The sequence below is a fragment of the Meleagris gallopavo genome, chromosome 10 (genome assembly GCF_000146605.3).
Source record: "Meleagris gallopavo isolate NT-WF06-2002-E0010 breed Aviagen turkey brand Nicholas breeding stock chromosome 10, Turkey_5.1, whole genome shotgun sequence".
NCBI classification, from domain to species: domain Eukaryota; kingdom Metazoa; phylum Chordata; class Aves; order Galliformes; family Phasianidae; genus Meleagris; species Meleagris gallopavo.
Window position 1 is genome coordinate 19,422,705 of NC_015020.2, and position 11,506 is coordinate 19,434,210.

General features: G+C 46.5%; 1 long non-coding RNA gene across 3 annotated transcripts; it reads left to right on the forward strand.

Moving 5' to 3' along the window:
• The first annotated feature begins 2,833 nt into the window (after positions 1-2,833).
• On the forward strand, positions 2,834-11,500 carry LOC104912418. 3 transcript variants are annotated; one of them, XR_002118197.2, is made up of 3 exons: positions 2,834-3,358; positions 4,309-4,440; positions 5,275-11,500. It is a non-coding gene; the product is annotated as an uncharacterized LOC104912418 (long non-coding RNA). The 3 variants fall into 3 exon arrangements; XR_002118198.2 differs by having other exon boundaries at positions 4,377-4,440; XR_002118200.2 differs by lacking the exon at positions 2,834-3,358 and adding an exon at positions 3,365-3,746 and having other exon boundaries at positions 4,377-4,440.
• The last annotated feature ends 6 nt before the right edge of the window (positions 11,501-11,506 follow it).

An 11,506-nucleotide genomic window follows, 5' to 3' on the forward strand; every position in this document is an offset into this window, starting at 1 on the left:
CATTGGAAAGCTGGGTCATGTCCTCCTGGTGGCACAGACTGGGGTGACCCGGTGCTGTGTGCGCTGCTGACACAGAGAGGCTGGTGTGCAATTTGGGGGGGCAGTGGAGCAGTATTATCTGTGCCACGTGTGCTCCTCCTGATGGAGCCACGTTTTAGGCAAGTGAATGAAAGCCTTGGGGCTTTGGCAGTGTGTAACATCTCGACCAGGCACAAAGCTTCCTGTGCTCTCACAGCTTTGCCGTAGGTACAGTTGCTCTTTCCCCTAAAGCAGAGCACTGCCCCACTGGCTCGCTGAGCAGCACACAGCTCTCGGCCCAAGTGCCAGCAAGCTCACTGTGAGCACACAGCAAATGAAGGCCAATTGCTGGGATAACTCACTTAGCTCCAAGGGAGACCTCCACTTGAAGCTACCAGGTTTCGTTATTCATAATTTTCTCTGGAAATTCACTTTTACCCTGGGGCTGGATTACAGTCCGTTCCTTCCAAGGCTGTGGCTGCCTGCAGCAGCAGAGCAGTGTGCTCAGCCCATGCTGCTCTCACTGGGCAATGGAGGTGTTTGTAGAGCCCCAGCCCCTCCGAGCTTCTGAGTATTTGCATGAAAAATTACCACTGCTCTCTTTGCTTCTCTTCAGGCTCAAGCTGTAGGCTGCTGTCCCGAAGGAGCCCAATCAGATCCAGATGTCTCACCAGTTGTGTGTGTTTTTTAATCTTTACCCCAACTTTACATAAGGCAATATCTGATTTCTACATGCAGTCTCCACCGCCCAGAAATGAAAATACATCTCAAGCAAAAAGCAAGACATTCAAGGAGTGGAAATCCTCTCAGGAGTGGAAAGAAGCACCAGATCTCGGGTTTCTTGTCCCAGCCTCAGTGCCAGAAGCCGGGTGCAGTGGTGGCAGGGTCACTCTGTCACTTGGGATGATGGTTTGTTCTGCTGGGATCGGTGAACGGCGCACCCACCACCTCTCTGGGCACCTTATGCCAGTGCCTCGCTGCCCCTGTAACAAAAAAATTGGATCTGGGAGGATCGGGGCCAGCAAACCTGAGCTGGGGCTGGGGAGGAGCAGGGCCGTGTGGGTGAGGAGGAGGAAGGTGAGTTAACAGCAAGGCTCAGGAGCTGGTGGTGGGTGGAGGTGAGGGACACAGGATGATGTATGGACACCAGAAGGAGTTCAAGTTTCAGAGCAATGATTGGTGGCGCAGGGTGACAGCCAGACACGCTGTGTGTTGGTGTGCAGCTCCCTGCGAAGGGCTCCTTGAGTCACTCCTGTGAACCTGCCTGCACCTACAGCAGAAAGAAAAGTCAGCAACAGTGCTTTTTGGAGGGAATGAATGGGCAAAGAGAGGCAGTGCTGTGTCCCAGTGAAGCTGCAGAGCTCTGTACCATTCCACTCTGTGTTTATGCACTGCTCCTTGGAGAATGGGAAAGCTGGAGGGGAGCAGAGGAGTTTAGGAAGTTCACAAGCAGAGCGTTTGTGTTGTTTCTGGCATGGAATTACCAGCTGTGGGCGTCCCTTCGTGGTGCCATCCACCTCCCACAGCCACAACCGACCCCGCTGCTCCCATTAAGGGTGTCTCAGTTGGTTCCTGGCACAGCAAGGCTTGGGCTGTGGGTCGGGGCCACAAGCAAGGTGCAGCCGGAGCCAGAACGAAGCTGATCAGTGTGGGATGGAGTGCTGGAGGCAGCTGCTGCTGAACCGGTGCTCTGCCTGCTGCTCGGGGCCACGTGGGATCCCCACAGAGAGCCGCTGTCCTCAGCTTTGTGCACATCTGTGAGCGCAGTCACTGATGTCCCCTCCCTGGGCAGAACACACTGCTGACGTCTGGTTGTGGCTGCGCTAATGCTGTGCATTAGTCCTGAAAGAGAAAGGGGAAAGAGAGAAGGGTTTGTCTCTTCTCCTGATTATGCAAAACCGAATGAAACAGGAGACAGAGACTACAAATCCACCCTGTCCCAGTGCAGCCCAAAGATAAAAGCGTTAAAATGCTCTGTAATTAGAGCCAGCCTCAAAGAAGACATTTTATGACGGCAGTAGTCAGATGCTCAGCTCTTACACCCTATGGCACAGAATGAAAGAATGCAATTTTTCAGCGGTGCTGAGGTTCTCATTTGGCTCAGCAGCAGTTCAGAGGTATTTTTCCTTTTATAAGAAATATGAACTGATAGTGAGATTCCGACTGCTCGGGTGGCACAGAAATTATATATATATTTAAACGATGGTCTCTTCTGGTTCCTACACCTTTCAACATAAGCACTGCCTTTTACAAAGAACCAAAGCAAGATGAAAGCATCAGTTATATGCCGCATAGGCTCAAGAAGTTAATTAGTACGTAAGTGTTATTCTGAACAGTTACATCAGTGTTTGTTAGGTTGCTAAATGGCCCCCCAGGCCTGATGGGCTTAGCCAGGAGCACACGAGCTCCTACCAGACTGCAGAGGTGAGTGTACCCTGTGCAGATCAGCACTCAGCTTTGAGTGTCCTCCTGATTAAACTGTTGCTTTCATGGAAACGGAAGCTCTAGGTTGTATGGAGAGTAGAGAAGTCACAGGGCTTAGTTTAAGGGCTGATTTCTAATCTGGGATGACAGCATTCAGCCTGTGTTATAACCACCTATTCAAGCTTATTTTTGACATTCTGCTTTTTCAGTGTTGAAACTGAAAACTCAGTTAGCAGCGATCCCCACAAGCTTCCTGAAATCAAGAGTTGAACTCCTTAATGAGCAGCACGTGGCTGTCACACCTCCTGCACATCGCTGCTCAGAGCTCTGCAGCCTGATCTCCTGAAGCCCTGGGCAGCCACCCACCTCTCTGCACCCCTTCAAGGTGACACTGGGGGCTGTGGCACTGAGGGATGTGGTCAGTGGGCATGGAGCAGGTGGGGTGTGGATTGGGGAGCTTACAGGAGCACAACACTGCTGGGCATCACTTGTGTTGTTTGCAGCTTTAAGAACATGGTTTCAAGACTTGAATTCAGGGATGAGACAGAAAGAAATGTGGCAGAACACAGACAGAGCCGCCTGGGTTGATGTTAGGGGAATGTCACAGTGCATGAGAGTGTTAGGGTTGGGGTCAGACTTAGGCTTTGCATTCAGGTTAGAGTGAGCTCGGCCTTGGGTTTGAGTTGGGTTTAGAGTTGGGTTCATAACTTGTTCTATTGGTAGTAATGTGATGCCAGAGACGAGCTGCCAACTTTTAGCTGTGTGTGTGCTATTAAAGTCTGCGTGTAACGAGAGCCCTGAGGACAGCCCCAAACTGTGCACTGCTCCTGCCCAACTGTGGGTGCAGGGAACACACTGCTGCCCCTGGGATGAGAGCAGGGGGACCCAGAGCTGCAGGGCATGCTCAATTTGGCAGGTTGGTTTGTGCAATCAGGGCAGCGCTCTTAAAGCAAAGTTTTCTGTAATTTCAAGATAAACCTTATGATTTGTGTGCTTGTTACTTCGAATGGAAGAAGCTTACTGTAAATTGAAGCTGTTTATGGTTTCCTGTATTGCAAAGCAATACGTGGGCAGGGCTGCTGATTAGCGCCCAGCTCCCAGCAACAGGTGGGACAGCAGAGCTTCTGGCACCACCTCAAGCATTCACTGCTGAAAACATTTAGGTCAGCACTGGCACTGTAGGATTTTGTTCTTCTGCTTTCACAAACAAATGAAAAGAAAAAGAAAGAAGAAGAGATGGAATGGATCCATGCAAATTAAAAAGTAGCAGAAACTGATCTGGGCATTCACAGTTTCAAGTACTGGTGAGCTCTCTATCATAGAGGGAATCAAAGGCAATTTTTAAGCAGCTATTGTGTGTTCTGCTTTGAACTGACTGTTGTTAATGTCTTATAAAAAGCAGCTGAGCTGCATTTTTCAATTTTCAATACTGACCTTGAAAGCCCACAGAGGGGCTGACTGCTCTGATGGGTGGGTGTTAAACTTCTTCTGTGGCAGAAAGAAGTACAGAATAAATAATAGGCAACTGATTTTTTCTACCTTGGCCAGGTGAGTCAATGCTGAAGAGCACGTAACCCCAGGTTATTCCATAGGAATTGCTTTTCTGATGCAGGGGAAGTGCTGGAGATTCCTCCCACTCTGCACTGATTCCTGCACAGTTGTGCAGTATGATTTTGTAGCTCAGCGTCCCTGGATCTTTTATCCACCTTAACTTCTAGACTTTCTTTCCATCTGTCTTTTTTCCCTCCTTTGTATCCAACTTTTTCTTTTCTTCTCCTTCAGTTTCCCGACATTCCATCTTCCCCATGCATAATATTTTTTCCCTTCTAGTTTTTCCCTTCTGGGTTTTTCTCTTTTGTGGTACAGGAGCACAGACTTCAAGATCAGTATCTCCCTTCACCATCTGCCACCTTTCCATTTGTCTGTGTTTTCAGCATCAACTGAAGTTCCCTTTGTATGGCTCCAGCTCGTGTGATTGAGGAGTTGCTGTAGGATCAGGTAAGCTTGCAGACACAGCTGGTTTTATAACATCCTCCATAATGCCCACAAAAGCAGAGCCCAGCAGCAGCTCCCACCAGGAGTTTGGGCCACACAACCCAAGCTGTGTGAGTTTGTCCCACTAAAAGATGTTGTAATACGTATGGATAACTTGAAGCAAAGAATATGTTCCATAGCAACTGCAGTGTTTGTAGTAGCAATAGCATATGGGAATGCCTCAGTGCTGCACTTCAGTGATTGTCTGTACGGACAAGCTGCAAGGAAAACTGAAGTAATGAAGCACTGCCTGGAAAAAATATATGCAAAGCCAAATTTTTACAACTAGTGTAAGCAACTTCTAAATGAAAACCACTGAGAATCAAAGGGAAAGAGCTTGTCAGGCACTGCTAGCCCAAGCAGCGTGGGTTAAACCACGTCTTGTCAGGTTGTATGGCAGCTCCACGCCGTGGCCCTGCACCCTGTGGGTGTGCAGCATCCCAAAGCAGCAGCTCAGCACTCACCCCGCTCAGAACACAGACAGAAACTCTGCGTGGGGACATCCAGGCACTGCTGGGCAATCAGGAATGTTTAGTCCAGAAGGAGAAGCAAGGGGGTTTCTTTGTGCTATGTCCCAGGTCTCGCTCCCTGAGCTCCAGCACTCCTGCCTGCTGCACAGAGCAGTGAGACCAACGCAAACCCCAGAGATCTTCTTAAAAGTTGATCTTGTTGTGGGATTAAATACTACAAAACAGCATTTGAAAACATAAGAAACAAGTTTTCAAGAACCAGCTTTCTTTATTTTGACGCCCTTCATTTTTTTCCCATTAATAAAATTTGGCATTATTTTAAATCCAGGTCATGAGAGACCTTGGGTGGTCACCAAAGGCAGTGGTGGGATGCTGAAACCGGACAGGAGGTGACTGGCAGTGGTAAGAGACAGAGACAGGATGCTGGGGAGGGAGCACCTTTTGAGAGCATTTTCTCAGCAGTAAGAGTTTTGCAAAGGGTGGGGTTTGTGGTAGAATTATCTGGAAGACATCTCTAATTTTTATACATATAAAGCTCTGTGGATTTTTAGTTTTGTATAACACATAGAAACTAACTACAAATGTAAAGAATGTTTTATTGGACATCTTTTAGCATAAGTAATACTCAAGAAATATAACAAAACACAAAGTATTGAGTTACTTCCCAGAGTCCCAATGTTTTTATTCCACATACAAAGAAACGAATGAGCCCTGAAGCAGTTTGAGAGGTAAAGGTTAAATATTGGGTATGTATTCAGCATTTTAAAACTAAGAAACTGTGGAGCTCTGCAGTCCCTTGTACACAAAGAGCTTGTCAGCACGAGTTGCTGCGAGTGCTGGGAGATCGGGGCTGGCAGCCCAGAGGAGACGAGCAGGAAGGGTTTGAGCTGAAAAGCATAAAGAAGAAAAGAGTTAATCGTGGTCTATAAAACCAACGTTTCTTGTATTTGTTCCTTTGGCATCGCAGTGCCACTCCAAAACAGAGGCCAACTGTTAACAGAGGCAAAGCCAACTTCATCCTTTGCAGGCTGACGAATGGTCATGTAAGTTACCAAATAACCCAAGACCTCAGGATTAAACTTCTCCAATTGTTTTCACATGATGCAACTTTAAATCTCTCTTTTGAACAGTATTAAATTTCCTTTCATTCCCATAAACTTCAGAAAAAGTTGACTGCTCTCACATTTCAGACTGTGACCCAGCTAACTTGCACTTTTCCCCTCTGCTAGTCTGGAGAACTGAATAATGAAATTCAGACAACGGTGACCAAATGTTGCACCATGGAACTTTCCTTTTACAAAACAGATGAATGTTCCTGGGCTCCAAAACACTGCAGGGAACAAAACTTTCAAACCTTATGGAAATAAAATAGTAAGCCTATGCAGTGACTTCATCTCCTTTATCAGATCAGAGACGTTTTTGCTGGAATTGAAATGGATTAGAAAAAACCCTCTAAGTAGAGGAAAAGAATTAAAATATCCCACTGAAGCCATTACTGAAATACTGCTTTATTTCAGAAAACACACCCACGTGAGTGAACTTGAATTTCACAGAGAAGAAAAACTGCCACATCATCATCGTTCACAGAATTCACGTTGCAGATAGAAATGTGCTACGGTCAGTCAGGAAAATAAATATTTCAGTGTTTGTGATCAAAGGAAAAGATAAGCCCGTGTGCTGTGTGTTCTGATCCTGGCAGAGGGCTGTAGAAAATGACCACAGATATGTGGCTGATGTGAGGGCTGGGATTTCTCTCTGGAGATGCAGAGGGCTCTCGGATCTCCTGGAAACCCGAACAAGTTTGTCCATCCAGCACCTCACCAGATGAGGTCCTTTATTTATACAATGAGAAATACCCACTGCGCTGCGGATTTGTTGCTGTGTGAGTGGGATTGCAGTCATTTAAGCCCATTGCAAATGAAGCCACTAGAGTCAAAATAAAAGGAGCCAAAATATATAAATCCAGCAGACAAAGTTTATGGGGGAACTAAACCAAACATTCAACGTGGAGATTTAGTGCAGCCCAACTGTTGTAACTAAACAGGGTACCTGACATCATTTTGTGTCCTACGGGCACGGTCCCCATTTTAGTGGCCTGTTACGCTCATGCTGATATCAATAAAAGTTTTACATGCAAAATGAGTGGAAAATACGAGATGTTAGATAGTACAGTACAAGTCTATAAAGCTGATACCCCTATCACGCTTTTGGCAACCCCAGCCAACTTCCATGCAAATTCCACCAATGGATCTTTACTGATTTTGTCTTAATTGAAAGCCTTAAAGGTGAATTGAAATGTTGTTGGAATAAAAACCTGTTTAAGATGCCAAATCCCTAACAAAATCCCAGTGCAGGCTTACAAGTAAATAAATTGTAAAGGCAAATGTGCAGGCCTTCTTATTAACCTGTCAAACCACGAATTCTGGAGTCTGTTCTTCTCTTGCAAAATTTGTGACATTCTTCTCCCCCTAATGACTGGAGTATTTTACTGCTTTGTGGGCCTGGCAACAAAGATGACATTGTTTAGGAAGGTGGTGAAATCTGCCTTGCTCATGGTGATGACTGGGGGACCACTTCCCCATTAATTTATGTGGAGAATTGGGAGGTACAGACCGGATGCCGTGGCCTTTCCTGGCAGTGCTGCTCACTACATGTTGGGCTGGGGCGGCCCGTGAGGTCGTCTGATGTGGTGTGAAGTCGTGGTTGGAGGCAGCTGAGTGCGAGGGTAGTTCTGTTTTCCAAACTATTGCTTTAATGACCTCCTCCCTGAATTCAATTGTTGAGGACTAGGTCAAGTGATTCCTCTTGCAAAAAGAAACAAACTTTGTAAGAGAAACTGTGGGCCCTCTGACAGTAAGGGCCTTCACCTGACATATTTTGCACAAGTATAACCTGGTCATACCCAAACTAAACTCGATCCATTTCCTTTTTTTGGAGACTCACTTCTCATGGTAATGAGGAAATCGAGATGAAACAATTGCAATGCTTTCCTACTGAAAGATCCCTACAAAGCTCAGCAACTGCAGTGTGAATCACCAGCTGTGGGACTTGGAAGCATCACTGCTGCTCCTGTTGCCTGTCCTGCTCTGCACCTCGTCTGGTTGTTGAATTAATGCTTTGGAAGAGATACTGAATCTGATGAAACGTGGTGTAAACATGCAGTTATGAAAATAATAACAGAAATAATGGATAATAAGCATCCCCATGTTTGCATGTGTTATTAAGTAGTCACTGGTGTTTCTGTCCCATTCTATCACCCTTGTTCTTCCAGAAGGGTAACATTACATGTTTCGGAGCTATGTAATTCAAGAATATAAAGAACAGAGTCCTTCTGCTATATATATAAAATTCCAACATAGTACACATATGAAAGGCAAAGAATTGTGGTCTGTTTCAAGGCTTTTGCCTTTATCTTTTCCATTGCCTGCTGCCAATTTTCAAAGTACTACCAGATCACAGACGGAGCTAGATTATCTGAACAAGAACTCAGCCTCCCGGTCCTCCCTGCTACCACTCCCCAGGGATACAGCCTGCCCTCTGACCCCCAGCAATGCTCTCTCCCACTGCCACCTATGGCTCCCCAGTCCTTTGCTTTCCTCTTCAGGCAAAGACATTTCAGCTTGAGAAGGAAGCAGAGCTGTGCACACTGGCACCAGCACGCCTACCTACTCCTTGGCTTTCTTGGTCCCCAAATGGAGGGAGGCCCCGGAGGGGCTGTGCTTCCCCCCTCCTACAGACACACTGAAATACATCATTATTTGGACTGCACTCGCTCCAGAAAACTCAGCTGGGAAATGAAGGATGTGCTCATTGAGACAACGTCAGCGCTGCTGTCGGACACAATTCCCACCCTAAAGAATTGTCAGCGTAAGCACAGAGATTTGTTAGTCTCCAGTACTCAATAAGTACCACCAATTGCTGTTTCCTACACCATTTAAAGATCAGTGGTGAGCTCAGATTTAAATGGGGACTTTCCATGGGTGTGTGGATTCTAGGAATCTGTGCAGAGCCTGGCCTTGTCTTCAGCTTCCACTCTGGAAGCCTCGCTGGGCTCTGATTCTAGTTGCATTTCAAGTGGGCAGAGGATGATTGTTATGGCCTCGGTGGTTGAAATGAGAGAGATCTGGAATAGATTAATGGGAGTATGAGAGATGGAAGGGAACACAAGAACTTTCTTATAATGTGACACAATACTTAAGAACACACACTGTCGAGTCTCTCTCTTAGCTTGCTGTACTTCTGACACTTCTCTTAGAATATTTTGCTTATCATCCTCTTGTTAAGTTTATTGTACTTAAAAATCATTCCCAGACAGCCAGCTTCTTAGATATCTTTTCATTAAAAAAAAAAAAAAAGAATAAAAAGGTTTTGTGTGTAATACACTTTCCCTGCAGGAACCGATTCCTCAGTGATGCTGACTACAAGCCTCTCCTTGTTTTAAAACACACAGCCATGCATCAAGCAGCGGGCTCTTCTCCCCAAAGCCACTTCCTGAACCTCTATCTGTGCATCACATCTCTGCAGTATCCTGCAAACCATGTAGGAGAAACTGCCTCTAATTTGTCCACCCACCTCACCGTGTGCAATTACCTCGACTATTTTTGCCATCAGATCCTTACAAATACTCTGCATTATTCTTTTTGGGGTGTTCAGGGCTATGTCCGCTCTGGTTCCTTTGTTTAATGTATTTTTAGTTCTTCCACTGCGGTATGACAGAGTGCAGCATGTTCAAGGAAAAGTAGGGAGAATATTTGTATTGATTTCAAAATGCTGCAGATTAAGAGCAGATGTAGTATGTATTCCCCAAACGTATGTTTTAACTTTCATTTATGTGCTGTGCTGAACAGTCTTCAAGCCAGGAAGTGATTTATATTCGCTAATTGCATGCACTTTGGTAGATTTGTAGCTAAAAATAAGTGGTTTGTTTTTTAATTACAAACGATTTATCCTTTCACGGTGCCTGTATCTAACGTCAAGAAGCAAACCAAAGACTTGGGGAATCTATGCGCAGTCTCCTGATCTGCCATAGACTTCCATGGTATCCCTAGGCACTGGCCATAGGTTATCCCTGGGCTCAGGTGACCCCAGCAGCTGTGGGGACTGGCCCACGAGGCTGAGCTGGAGGAACACTGCTCTCTTTTGTCCCATCAGAGGATGTTTTCCACATGATCGGTGGCTGAGTGGACTTGCTGCAATGAGCATATGGAAAGCAGAGATTTGTTTATTGTGGTCAACTTGCTGTTAGTTAGATCAGCTCAGAAATAACTTGAAACGTCACCCTAGAGGGCCAGGGCAAGTGAGCCCAGGCTGGTGTTGCAGAAATCCTATCCCAGCTGTACAGCCTGACCTTCTCACTGACATTTCCTCTGTAACTACATGGTAAGTGTTGGGGCCCTGAGGGCTCTTGCGGGTCTTGATGGCCCTGACTGGGCTTACCTGGGGCCTGCCCCACACCCCATTGCCTAGGGACTCTTGAGTCCAGCCATGGGCTCTCAGCCCCTATTTGTGCTATTTACAGGAATACTTGTCTGTAACGTAACCTCAGCTATGACTGGTTGTGGGCCCTGCTGGTTTCTGGAAGGAATTCCTTACTTGAACTCAAACCTCTCTAACCACTACAGACCTGTCTGACTGGACCATCATCACTGGACCTGGCCCTCACCTGTGGCACACTCTGTTCCCTGTCCTTTAAGGATTAAGGAGCAAGAATAAGTGCTAAAGTTCTAAAGAACCACCCAGAAAGGTGGGTCGAGGTCCTAAACAGGGAGAAACTTCTCTGCTCTAAGGAGGTAACTGTCAGCTTAGCTCTTGAACCATCTCAGCTCCTGGTTCTTTGTGTCAGAAGCCAATTGAGAGGCCTCCATCTCCTTCCCTAACACACAGCCAGGCGCTTATCTGGGTTTGGTCCTCCTGGGGCTCTGTTAGCGTCTGATGAGAAACACGAGATTCATATGGCAGAAAGCAAACCTGGGGGGATGAGGGGGGTGGCAGGAATTGTGATTCAGCAGGAAACAAGGAGAAAATTCTTTTAATCCTGTCCTTGTTCCCATTCTGCCTATTAACTTCTTGTTAAATAGATTCTGACTTCCAAAATCCTACCCCCAACCTAAGAGTCCTGGGTATGCGATCATTCTGAACGGTGAGCAGCTGTCACTGATGGTTCTTTGGCAGTGCCCCTCTGACCACAAGCATGGCACAACGGACACGAAGCGGTGCTTGGGGCGGCAGAGAGGATGGGCCTTGCAGATAATGAGTGTGTCAAACGTTGATTTCACTGTGGGATGAAAAGAGTTCTTCAGGTGCCAGGTGGGCTTCCGAGCTCCTGACTGACAGGAAGAGGAGATGCACAGCGAGTTTTAAGCTCGCTGAGGGGAAAATTAGAAACCTCTCCACCTGTGTGTGAAGGGCAGCTGAGAGATCACTTCCCTGGACTGTGAGCTCATGGTTTCTTCGCCTCATTTCAATGGAAATGATCTTAAAAGTAAAGTGGTGCAGCCAAAGGGTACACTTTGGGAAACTCTGGCGCACAGGACAGGCAGAGGCAGAAGCAGACACGATCG